The sequence below is a fragment of the Lolium perenne genome, chromosome 3 (genome assembly GCF_019359855.2).
Source record: "Lolium perenne isolate Kyuss_39 chromosome 3, Kyuss_2.0, whole genome shotgun sequence".
Taxonomy (NCBI): Eukaryota; Viridiplantae; Streptophyta; class Magnoliopsida; order Poales; family Poaceae; genus Lolium; species Lolium perenne.
In genome coordinates, this window is record NC_067246.2 from 245,643,769 (window position 1) to 245,657,571 (window position 13,803).

A 13,803-nucleotide genomic window follows, 5' to 3' on the forward strand; every position below is an offset into this window, starting at 1 on the left:
AAATCCGCGCACGGGTAGTAAGAGGGGTATACTCCCTCTTCACGATTGACTCTCATAACTTGTTGGACTTCCAATTCTTGCTGGTTCAAGTGATATCTATTCCACTCCATTTTCAAGGAGCAAATGTGCCAAATTTCAGCAGGAAATCTGGGCTGAGCAAAGAGATCGAGAAATCTGGAGCTCTGGAGCAAAAACGCGAGAGAGGAACTTGGTACGAGTTTTTTCGGGAGAGAGAAGGTGCTGGGAGAAAGAGATGACAAAGTGGGGCAAAGGGGGGCCCACACCACATGGTGGCGTGGCCACCTCCTTGGCCGCGCCGGCCTGTGGTTTGGCGCCCTCTGGTGCCCCACAGGTCATCCTCTGGTGCTCCCAGGTGCCTCGTCGAAAAATAGGACCAACGGTATAATTTTTGTGAATTTTTGAAAACTTTGAAAAATGCACATTTCTGGGTATTTAGTTTATTATTACTGGCCAGGAAAAATTTTGAAATCTTCAAATAACTAAGGAACTTTGCAAATTAAAAATGCTACAGCAACTAGAGCAAATGGAGGAAGAAAGAGATGTTGTTTACCCTCTTTATGCATGTAAAAGGTATTCGTTAACAAGGTTGATCAAGTCTTGTCACCAAATAACTTTTTCATAGCATAAGAAGAAATAAACCTCAAATCAATCATGTTACCTTGAATTGTATTGATATGGATCCAATCACGAGAGTTTGATATTCTTCCTTAGGCTCATATATAGGACAATCAATAGTTCCCACTTTGATAGTTCTCACATTAGAAATAGTATTAACTCCATACGCTTTCTCAATCCTCTTGGGAAAATAAACGGTATGCTCCCTATCATCAACATTGAAAGTAACCTTTCCTTTATTGCAATCAATAACAGCCCCTGCGGTGTTAAGAAAAGGTCTCCCAAGAATAATAGACATATTATCATCTTCCGGCATTTCCAACACAACAAAATCAGTTAATATCAAGCAGTTAGTAGTAACTTGAACATGAACATTCTCACATATACCAACAGGAATAGCAGTAGATTTATCAGCCATTTGCAAAGATATATCAGTAGGTATCAACTTATCTAAGTAAAGTCTCTTATAAAGAGAAAAAGGCATAACACTAACACCGGCTCCCAAGTCACATAGAGCAGTTTTAACATAATTATTCTTAATAGAACAAGGAATAGTAGGTATACCTGGGTCACCCAACTTCTTTGGAATTTTGCCATTGAAAGAGTAATTAGCAAGCATAGTGGAAATTTCCTCATTGGGGATTTTCCTTTTGTTAGTAACAATATCTTTCATATACTTCGAATAAGGTGGCAATTTAATAGCATCAGTCAAAGGGATTTGCAAGAATAAAGGTTTCATCCAATCACAAAATTTATTATAGTGTTCTTCTTCCTTTGATTTTAGTTTCTTAGCAGGAAAAGGCATTTGCTTTTGCACCCAAGGTTCTCTTTCATTACCATGTTTCTCAGCAATAAAATCTTCTTTAGTGTACCTTTTATTTTTAGCATGCTTTTCAGGTTCATCTTCTACCTGTTCTTTATCAGGAGTATCATTCTTATCATTATCTTTATCATGTTCATTACCACTTTCAGTTTCAGCATCAGAAATAGAAATACTATTAGGATCATTAACAGGTTCAGAGGATTCTACAACATTTTTATGTTTCTTCTTCTTTTTCTTCCTAGAATGAGCACTAGGTTCAATGCGTTGAGAATCTTGTTCAATTCTTTTGGGATGCCCTTCAGGATATAGAGGATCCTGGGTAGAGACACCACCTCTAGTTGTTACTTCATAAGCATGTTTCTCTTTAGAATTATTACCTAACAAGTCATTTTGCACTTTAGTGAGTTGATCAATTTGAGTTTGAATCATATGAAAATGTTTAACAAGCATCTTAACATCATTGGAGGTTCTCTCCACAATATCATGCAATTCACTAATAGCTCGAGAATTTTCCATTAAATGATTCTCTACTCTCATATTAAAATTTTCTTGCTTAACAATATAATTATCAAACTCATCTAAGCATTGTGCAGGAGGTTTCGAATACGGAATATCTTCCCTAGTAAAGCGTTGAAGGGAGTTTACCTCAATCATGGATGAAGGGGGAATTATCTCACATACATCTTCTATAGGAGGTAGATTCTTCACATCTTCAGATTTAATACCTTTCTCCTTGAGAGACTTCTTGGCTTCCCTCATATCTTCATCATTCAATTTAATTAAACCCCTCTTCTTCAATATTGGCGTTGGAGTTGGTTCAGGCGTAGTCCAATCATCATGATTCCGGCTTATTTTAGCCAATAATTCTTCAGCGTCGTCTGGAGTTCTTTTCCTGAAAACACAACCAGCACAACTATCCAGGTATGCCCTAGACTCAATGGTTAGTTGATACGTCTCCAACGTATCGATAATTTCTTATGTTCCATGCCACATTATTGATGTTATCTACATGTTTTATGCACACTTTATGTCATATTCGTGCATTTTCTGGAACTAACCTATTAACAAGATGCCGAAGTGCCAGTTGCTGTTTTCTGCTATTTTTGGTTTCAGAAATCCTAGTAAGGAAATATTCTCGGAATTGGACGAAATCAAAGCCCAGGGGCCTATTTTTCCACGAAGCTTCCAGAAGTCCGAAGACGAGACGAAGAGGGGCCACGGGGTGGCCAAACCCTAGGGCGGCGTGGCCCCACCCCTGGCCGCGCCGGCCTATGGTGTGGGCCCCCCGTGCCGCCTCTTGACTTGCCCTTCCACCTACTTAAAGCCTCCGTGACGAAACCCCCAGTACCGAGAGCCACGATACGGAAAACCTTCCAGAGACGCCGCCAACGCCGATCCCATCTCGGGGGATCCAGGAGATCGCCTCCGGCACCCTGCCGGAGAGGGGAATCATCTCCCGGAGGACTCTACGCCGCCATGGTCGCCTCCGGTGTGATGTGTGAGTAGTCTACCCCTGGACTATGGGTCCATAGCAGTAGCTAGATGGTTGTCTTCTCCCCATTGTGCTATCATTGTCGGATCTTGTGAGCTGCCTAACATGATCAAGATCATCTATCTGTAATTCTATACACTACTAGGAAAAGGCCTAGCCGTAAGACTGCCATCAGTGGCGCACCATGGCTGCCGTGCGCCACTACTACTTAGCAGTGGCGCACCACAAAACGGTGGGCCACTGTTACAAAAGTAGTAGTGGCGCACCTTGATTCTGGTGCGCCATAAGTAAGTGGTGACAGGAGGCCAGATCCTCCCCCAACCTAGTAGTGGCGCACGTCTATGGGGTGCGCCACTACTACATTCCTTACCTATGGCGCACGTTGTAGAGGTGCGCCACTGCTAGGAGGTGTCCAGAGACCGTTTAGAGATGATAGGCTTAGCAATGGCGCACTGCTGTGGTGCGCCACTGCTACATAGGTTACCTATGGCGCATGTCATTAGGTGCGCCACTGCCAAGTAGTGCGCCATTGCTATGTCTTAGCTTAATAGGTAAGTGATGGTGAAGCTTTCTTAGCTTAATACCCTACTCAATCTCAACTTTTTACCTCATCCAACACTCTAGGTCTCGCCGTATCGGTAACTTTGTTGGTTTTATGCTTTGTGTGTGACCGGTTCCGATCGTCTTGCACACACACATATGTGCGCGCGCGAAAATCGTCTCGATCACGTGCATGTGTGTTGTATGCGAAGCCTCCACATGTGTTGTATATGCAAAGCCTCCGATCCACACATGTGTTGCATGTGTTTGTTTGCAGGGATTTGAAATGCAAAGGTCACCGCGAAATATGAGCCATGGGTACTAGCTTCCCAAGTGGACCAATGCTTCTTCATTACCGACCCGCAAAAGCCCAGCCGTGTTATCGTGAGGAGAGGCAAAAGGAGCATCATCGGAATGGATGGAGCCGCCAACGAGCTAGACTTTGACCAGTATGGCGATCCGAAGATGGAAGATGACGACGACGATGATGAAGAACCATACACAACAAGAAGAAGCAGGACCACCCTACCTAAAGGCCATCCATTCAAGAGAAGAAGTCTAGGAGTTCCGGGGCTAAATTATTCAACCGCGAGAAAGAAGGGCAAGAAGATTGTGAAAAGATAATTATGTATCATTTTCTTGTATGAATAACGGATGTCATATTGTTAATCTACACATTGTACCGATCAAAATAGACATATAATTTATATTTTTGGATATTTTATAGATTCTATAGTATTTTAACTATTCTACATAATTATAATTATTTATGCCTTTTATTTTGGTGTATTATGCTATTTATTATAGTGTTAAATCAATTTAATAAAAAAGTGAAAAAAATTGGGGCCGCCAGGGTTCGAACCCAAGATTGTGAAAAGATAATTATGTATCATTTTCTTGTATGAATAACGGATGTCATATTGTTAATCTACACATTGTACCGATCAAAATAGACATATAATTTATATTTTTGGATATTTTATAGATTCTATAGTATTTTAACTATTCTACATAATTATAATTATTTATGCCTTTTTTTGGTGTATTATGCTATTTATTATAGTGTTAAATCAATTTAATAAAAAAGTGAAAAAAATTGGGGCCGCCAGGTTCGAACCCGGCTAGCCGGGGTAAACCGAACAGAGAGGGGAGCAAGCCACTGCGGTACAATTCGGATCTTGTCAACCGTAGGTGCCGCGAGCCTTTTGACCTAAACCTAAAGAGGCGATGGCGCACCCCGAGAGGTGCGCTATTGCTAAGCCTCGTAGTGGTGCACCCCTAGAGGTGCGCTATTGCTAAGGGGAGTCGGGGACTTAGCCAAATCCCGACCATCTTCTTCTCCCCATCCCCATTCAAACATTCCCCAATCCCCGCCGGCGCCCCCTCTCGATCTCGATCTCGCCCCCATTCACCGGACCCTCTCCCCCTCGAATCCCCGCCGGCGACCACCTCTCCCACCGCCGGCGCCCCATCCTCTGCCTCGTCGCTCCCCAGGCTGCACACCGTGGAGCAGGAGTAGGAGAAGCGCACGCCGCCTGCGACCTCGTCCTCGATCTCACCGCCGAGGAGCCGCACGCCCTCGACCTCTGACGCCGCCTGCGACCTCGTCCTCGACCTCACCGCGGAGGAGCCGCACGCCCTCGACCTCTGACGCCGCCTGCGACCTCGTCCTCGACCTCACCGCGGAGGAGCCTTCGACCGCTGACGCCACACGCCTTCCGTTGCGCATCCTTCCCAGGTAGCCGCCGTGCTCCTCCCCTCCTCCTCCTCTGCTAGGTTGATCCAATTCGTTTGCTACAAATCGACATATATTGTATGCCCAACAGCGAAAACCGGCTCATTTAGAAAACAATTGCCGCGAGATGTCCTTGCCCTTTGAGCTGTTTATTACTAGGAGGTTGCATGGTTGCAGTTTGGTATTTTCAGGGCAATGTCAGCTGAACTGAATGATGTATGTGTAGTACGGAAACTGTTTAACTGGTCTATTGCAAGCTGTTGAACTATTGAATAGTGTGTTGCTTAGTGTAAGAGCTGAGCTCAGAAACCTAGGAAGTAGTGTGATCTTTAAGTGTTCCACGGTCTGATCAACTAAACTACCAAGTTCATATTGTAGACAGAGAAGGATGGTGTTTCTGTGTGTTGCCCCTGACCATCTCTTTACTTTTATGAGTCCGCTTGACACATCAGTCCAATGTATGAGTTAGCACAGATCTCTGTTTCATGGATGTAATGCTCTATGTTAGCTTATGATTATCACTAAAATTTGAGGCAATCTACTGCAAATGAAAAAGGAAAATGCTTTTTTTGGCCTCACCTTTGATTATCATTTGCCAACTAATCACTGAATATATTTTTGGTAACAAGGGACATAGTTCCTTAGTGCTGCAGTCGCAACTAAAAAGGAATTTAAACCAACTGCACTTCTTATGGACACCACATTCAAGCTTGTCAATTTTTTGGCAGGTGTCCTTGTTTGTTCTGCCAGACTATAGGCCTCCTGTTGCTGCATGTGCTATGAACTCCACAGTACCATGAACAAGCTTACTGAATTTTTATTTTTAGCATCAGGTTTCCTTTTGATTTTCTCTGTTTGAACTCCACAGTACCATGAACAAGCTTACTGAATTTTTATTTTTATGTTTTTCAAGGCAGAGTTGAGCACCTGACCGCCGCCCTCGCATCTTCCTCGACCCGGAGCAACAACTCACCTCTCGGAGACTCCACGCGACTCACGGTGAGCTTGATGCTGCTTGCTACTGCCGCTAGCTGCTTGCTGCTGCTGCTTGCTAGCTGCTTGCTGCTTGCTGCTGCTGCTAGCTAGCTGCTGCTGCTAGCTAGCTGCTTGCTGTTGCTGCTAGAGTTGCTGCTTGCTGCTACTGCTAGCTGTAGCTGCTGCTGCTTGCTAGCTGCTTGCTGCTGCTAGTTGCCGCTTGTCGCTTGTTCTTGCTAGGTGTATATGGAGGAACAATTGTATATGTGCCATGGTGCTCAGCTGGTGGATTGTTTTGCATGTCTATATGGTGTCATATTCTTGTGCAGGGATCGACAGAGTTGCCCATTATCGCCGAAATGTTGATTCATTTCCGTTTCGGCGAAAATGGGGCACTCATATGTCCATAAATTAGCATAGGTCATGCCCAATTTTTCCGTGAAATCTTGCGCTAATTTTATGCATTTTTTCCTACTTAGTTCGAACATGGCCAACAACGAAGAGGCCGGCGGCAGCGGCAGCAAGCCGTTACGGATGCTAACCGATGAAATTGAGGTGATGGAGTCACAACCTCGCCGCGACGACGGCGAGGATGATGGCCCCGATCCAGAGTACCGAGCGGACGATGCCGCCGAGGATGACACCAGTGATGGTGCCGCCGAGGATGACACCACGGATGGTGCCACCGAGGATGACACCGGCGCACCGAAGAAGCTACGGAGGGAGCGTCGCCCGAATGTGCTCAGCACCGTGAAGCAAGCATTCACCGAAGTGAACGCCACTGGGCATCCAACGGCGCCGCCTGATTTAGTCAAAGGGTACTCTGCCCAACTCGGGTGCATCCTCCGGAGCACGGTCTCGATCAACACCGAGAACCTCAGGCATCCTGACCGAGCGAATTTGCGCACCCTCCTCTTCAAGAAGCTACACGAACGATACGAGTTCCCGGTGGACTGCTCAGAAAAGCGTCTCATGCGGAACAAAGTGCACAATGCCGCCCTCACGAAGATGAGCACCGCCCTCGCTAGTTGGAGGACCCGAGTGAAGAAAATGATTAATAATGGTGAGAGTTACGAGAAGATCAAGGAGTCAAATCCCTCGATCACCGAGCAAGACTACGCTGATTTCAAGATCAAGTGCGAGAGCGAGTCAACGTCGGATTCTAGTCAGTGGGGGAAGGACATGCGAAAACTGAACTTAGGCACCCACAAACTTGGTCCTGGCGGTTTTAGGGTGGCGCAACCGAAATGGGACGCCGCGGATGAGGAGCGTGTGAAGAACGGCCTCGAGCCCCTCCTCCCGCAATACACAAACAAGCAAACCAGGAACTTTCTCCTGGCCCGGTACCGTATTGACCCGAAAACAAAGGAGCTCACCACCACTCCGGATGTGAAGGAGTTTGAGGCTCTTCTGGTAAGGAATGCACCCGCTTAATTAGCTCCTTTATGGTTGCATTCTTATTGTTGAATCCAAATTTCTAAATGGTTCATGCATGTTCCTCCCGTAGGCTAAGGAGATTGAAAGTGAAAAGGAAGCTAGTAGCGGCGCGGGGTCCACGAGCTCCTCGCAGTGTGCCCCTTGGGACAACCCTTTAAATAGGGCGTTGAATGCCCACAAGAAGAGGGATCCATTGAGTAAGCCGACGTCGGCTGGTCGTGTGGTCGGCGAAGGATGCTCTATGAAATGGTTAGAATACTATAAGTCGGGGAAAAAGGAGAGAAAGGCCACCATCGATGAGAAGGAGGTCGCACAGCTCAAGGCACAAGTTGCGCAGATCCCGACATTGGTCGAGGAGCAAGTGCGGCAACAAGTGCAACAAATCGTGGAGACCCAACAGAGGACGCAAAGACAGCAAGTGGAGGACCAAGTGGGCACGACGCTTAGCTCCCTCATCCCTACCTTGGTTGCCGGTCTGGACGCGTGGTATGTGGGAGGAAAAAAGGGGCCTCCCCCGGTTCCCAGTTTCACGGGCAGCAACTCCCACAGCGTGGAGCCATCGGTGAGTCCGCAGGCGGCAACAATGGTGTCTCCGGCGGCGCCAACATTGGTGGCTCCGGCGGCGCCAACCTTGGTGGCTCCCGCGGCGCCAACCGTGGTGGCTCCCGCGGCGCCAACCTTGGTGTCTCCCGCGGTGCCATTACTTCAGCTCAATGCACCCGTCGCTGCGGATAATACGCCGCCCGGCACCGCGCCAACAAGCGGCCACTCCATCAGTTGCACGCCCGCCGCCGGCGGTGCCTCGACCTTAGCCGAGCTGGACGCCATCACGGTAACCAACCCTTGGCCAATGACTTCCATATATATCCTTGCCTTTGACTAGCTAGCCATCCCTAACGCCCTACATGTTTTCCGCAGAGCTCCGCCGTCGACGTCCCATGCACTCTCCTGCAGTTTGTGAACGGCGAGTTGATCGATGTTGCCAAGGCCAAAATTGTTCAACCGAGCAACCGTCAGTTACACGGTAAACCCATGCAACCCGACGTGTATAGGATTCAACTGGTTCGGTGCTTAGCGGCTACGACGACGTGCTACCTCCCTTTCAACCCCATGGTGCCGACGAAGATGAGGTCCTTACCCTCCGACATTGCTTCAATTGGTCCATGGTTTGGCCAAAGAGCCAGATTCGTTTGGGGGCGAGGGACACCACCCCACAGACAGCACCCCCAGCCGTGCCGGTGCCAAGCCATGGCAAGACCACCCCAACGGTGCCGCAATCAGCTGATGTGGACATGCAGATGGCACAGGATCCGAACGAGGACAGTACGTTCGCCAACCTGGACTGCAACTTCGATTTTGGGGTGATGGACTACGATCTCAGTAGCCAACCCTCTCAAGCTGCCGCCGAGGGGAAAACCTATTGCAACAAGCGGCGCCTATTCTGTTCTCAGGAGACGCCTCCAGCTGCCGATTTCACCGAGACTCAGCCGATAGCCGAGGTGAGAAGTGTTATCAGTCCTAACACACTGAAGAAGGCTTGCGAAGAGGAGAATGCAGTCCCAGTAAAAATGAAGCCGAAGGGACGGAAAAGAAAGAAGAAGGATGACAAGTCTGCCAGCCAGCCGTTACCTATCCGTGCTCAGGACGGGCCACCAAAGTGCCCAAGAATATAGAGGCGAGGGTGCATGTGTCGGGTGAGCGGATGCTAGTTCAAAGATTGTACGATGCTGCACCCGGTCCTATGCGATCTCTGGTTGACGGTGTTATGTTTATGGAGGAGCGGCGTCTCAGGGAGAAAGATAATGGATACCCAGTGTATATTGCCAAGGTGCCCTCGGGCCATGGCTTTGTCGATAGTGGCTTCGCGGAGAATATCTTCCTGCGGTATGATGACATCTTCGCCATGCTGAACAGTTATCCGCTGCACTACACCTTCATTCGCCTATACTCGCTCAGCAAGGCGATGCGGATCATTAGAAACAAGATCCCGGACATCGCGATAGCCGACCCCTTCTACATGCATGCCGTCCACTTGGCCACCGCCGGAGACCGGGCAGTCGCGAGTGGATACCTCAAAGACTTCTTTCTAGCGAACCAGAAGAAGTGTAACATCCTCCTGCCTGTATTTCCCGAGTAAGTCACCCCGGCCCTCACCGTACCGTTCTTAACTCGTGATTTTTTTAGATTTCAATCGTCATGTTCTTAAACATTATGTGTTCTACGCAGAGACAAAACCTGCACACTCATCTCCATAACCCCGAAGCATTCCGTGGCCACATACCTCGATGCGGACGGTAAGTCAACCACGGACTACACGAATGTCAAGGCCGTACTTGATGATGCTCTCAATGGCTACGTCAAAGCGAAAGGCAACATGCAGAGGCCAAATGTTAGGTACGGGAAGCATGTGTTCAAGCACCAAACAAAGTTTCCCTGCGTCAAGAAGCCGCCTTCTAGTAACAAGGATGCCTACTACGCCCTCTATCACATGGATAAGTTCATACGGGACCAGCAGCAGCTTACGCTACTGAGCATCTCAGACTGGGCCAACAAATTGGCGCGGGTCCCTGACGACGGCATCAAGCAAGACTTCTTCCGCATCCAAGTAGAGATTTGTGAAATCATCCATCAAGATGTCGTTAGAAGCGCGGGGGAGTTCTTCGCCGGCTATCAGCCGTCAAACAGTGACATAGACACAAAGCTCCAAATGCAGGGTGACGACTACCGCTCATGGATGTGCTTGAAGAAAGGCGGCGGTTTTATCCACGCTCCGAGAAAGTCTTGATGTGCGAGCCTAGTTATGTAGTTGTGAACTAAAGACGAGCTTCTGTTGTAATAAACTTTATCCAGCACTTTACTTGCTATTAATTACTAGTTCGGCTATGTTTGTGAACTTATATATATGGCTCTGTCGTTTTCCGCACTTGATTTGGTCGTTAATTTTGTTTGCATATGCCGATGATTAGAATGGTTGGTCACTTGTACACTTGGGGGTGGAGCGAGCGAGCCTGGTGTGATGGCACAAATATCCATGTCTTGTGCATCCTACCTGGCCTCGCTCACTCCATCCCTGAATGTTAAAATTTGTTTTGACCTACAATGTATGAGGCATTCCATTTAGTTCATAGTAGCTACTTATCTCTTGTTTGAGTTGGCACTTCTTAATTGCATTTGGCCGATGATTAGAATGTTCGGTCAACTGTACACTCCGGGGTGTCGCTAGTGAGCCTGGTGTGATGGCACAAATATCAATCTCTTGTGCATCCTACCTGGCCTCACTAACGCCATCCCGGGATGTTCATATTTGTTTCGATCGACAAAGTATGAGGCCCTTGTCATTCTTCCATTTGCTTTCGTATTTTAAAATGCCGATGATTAGAATGTTTGGTCACTTGTACACTTGGGGGAGGGGCTAGTGAACCTGGTGCGATGACACAAGTATCAATCTCTTGTGCATCCTACTTGGTTTCGCTTACCCCTTCTCTAAATGTTAATATTTGTTCCGACCAACAAAATATGAGGCATTCCATTTAGTTCATAATAGCTACTTGTCTCTTATTTGAGTTGGCACTTCTTAACTGCATTGGCCTTTCTTCCATTTTAGTGCCAATGATTAGAATGTTTGGTCAACTGTACACTCCGGGGTGACGCCAGTGAGCCTGGTGTGATGGCACAAATATCAATCTCTTGTGCATCCTACCTGGCCTCACTGACGCCATCCCGGGATGTTCATATTTGTTCCGACCAACAATGTATGAGGCATGCCTTTTAGTTCATACTACTTGGATCGTTTTTGAGTTTGCTCTTATTCGTTGCAAACATCTATGAGCGCGTGCACTAATGTTTCTTTAGCTTGTGCATATGTACGCAGATATGACGTGGTATGTCGTGTACAAGGGCAATGTTCCCGGAGTCTACAACGACTGGGAGGAGTGTCGGAGTTCCCGAACATAGATACGCACGCTATTTGGCGGGAGAGAGGAGGGAGCGGAGGAGGAACCGGATGAAGACGACTATTATCGGGATGGTGCTAGTAGTGACTCTAGCTCTCTTCTATGTGATTGTACTTTAGATGATCGATCTTGTGTAACCACTAGCTCATTTGCGACTTTGTAACCCCGTAACTTGCATTGTAACCTCGTAACTTCTCTAATGTGAAATCTTGTGAATCATGTGGGGCTAATGTGAAATCTTGTGTTTATATGTGTTATGTATCCTGTATTGTGCTATTGTACTGTGATATACAACCTGTATAAATACCTGTCAGGATACACAAAAAAAAAATTCGAAATTCGTAGCAGTGGCGCACTAGTGGCCCATCAGTGGCGCACGTCCACTAAGTAGCAGTGGCGCACTGCGCTGGATCGATGGCGCACCGCCACCCGTGATCCCCTCCGAGCCTAGCAATGGCGCACCAGGAACCTCAGCGATGGCGCACGGCCTGGAGACAGCGATGGCGCACGTCCACACGCAGCAGATGGCGCACCGCCTCGCTGAAAGCAGTGGCGCACGCAAAAGCGATGCTTGATGGCGCACCTCGTCTAGACAGTGGTGGCGCACTGCCCTTGACCAACAGTGGCGCACCACTTTGGAGTAATAGTGGCGCACTGCTGGACATGTCAATGGCGCACCACGCAGTGCGCCACTGGTATCCAGGCTAGTAGTGGCGCACCCCTAGTGCGCCACTACTAGGAGTTAGCAGTGGCGTGATAGCAGTGGCGCACTAGTGGTGCGCCACTGAAGGCTATATGTGGTGCGCCACTGATTGCCTTTTTCCTAGTAGTGATATGTTGCGTTTGTTGGGATCCGATGAATAGAGAATACTTGTTATGTTGATTATCAAAGTTATATCAACGTGTTGTTTATGATCTTGCATGCTTTCCGTTACTAGTAGATGCTCTGGCCAAGTAGATGCTTGTAACTCCAAGAGGGAGTACTTATGCTCGATAGTGGGTTCATGCCTGCATTGACACCTGGGACAAAGGATGAGAAAGTTCTAAGGTTGTGTTGTGCTGTTGCCACTAGGGATAGAACATTGATGCTATGTCTAAGGATGTAGTTGTTGATTACATTACGCACCATACTTAATGCAATTGTCTGTTGCTTTGCAACTTAATACTGGAGGGGGTTCGGATGATAACCTGAAGGTGGACTTTTTAGGCATAGATGCAGTTGGATGGCGGTCTATGTACTTTGTCGTAATGCCCAATTAAATCTCACTATACTCATCATGATATGTATGTGCATGGTCATGCTCTATTTATTTGTCAATTGCCCAACTGTAATTTGTTCACCCAACATGCTGTTTGTCTTATGGGAGAGACACCTCTAGTGAACTGTGGACCCCGGTCCAATTCTCTTTACTGAAATACAATCTACTGCAATACTTGTTCTACTGTTTTCTGCAAACAATCATCTTCCACACAATACGGTTAATCCTTTGTTACAGCAAGCCGGTGAGATTGACAACCTCACTGTTTCGTTGGGGCAAAGTACTTTGGTTGTGTTGTGCAGGTTCCACGTTGGCGCCGGAATCCCTGGTGTTGCACCGCACTACATCTCGCCGCCATCAACCTTCAACGTGCTTCTTGACTCCTACTGGTTCGATAAACCTTGGTTTCTTACTGAGGGAAACTTGCTGCTGTACGCATCACACCTTCCACTTGGGGTTCCCAACGAGCGTGTGCTTTACGCGTCATCAAGCTAAATTTCTGGCGCCATTGCCGGGGATCGAAGAAAAGTTACACCACAAAGATTTCTAACTCCCACGTCAACTACACGCCAGCAAGTAAATTTCTGGCGCCGTTGCCGGGGAGATCAAGACACGCTGCAAGGGGAGTCTCCACTTCTCAATCTCTTTACTTTGTTTTTGTCTTGCTTAGTTTTATTTACTACTTTGTTTGCTGCACTAAATCAAAATACAAAAAAATTAGTTGCTAGTTTTACTTTATTTGCTATCTTGTTTTCTATATCAAAAACACAAAAAAATTAGTTACTTGCATTTACTTTATCTAGTTTGCTTTATTTACTACTACTAAAATGAGTAATCCTGAAGTTGAAGTTCGTATGTTTAAGCAACGAGGGGGAGAATGTTTGAGAGATGCTTGGTATAGAATTAGTGATGCCCATAATAGATGCACTAAGAAACACTCCACCATTATTTTA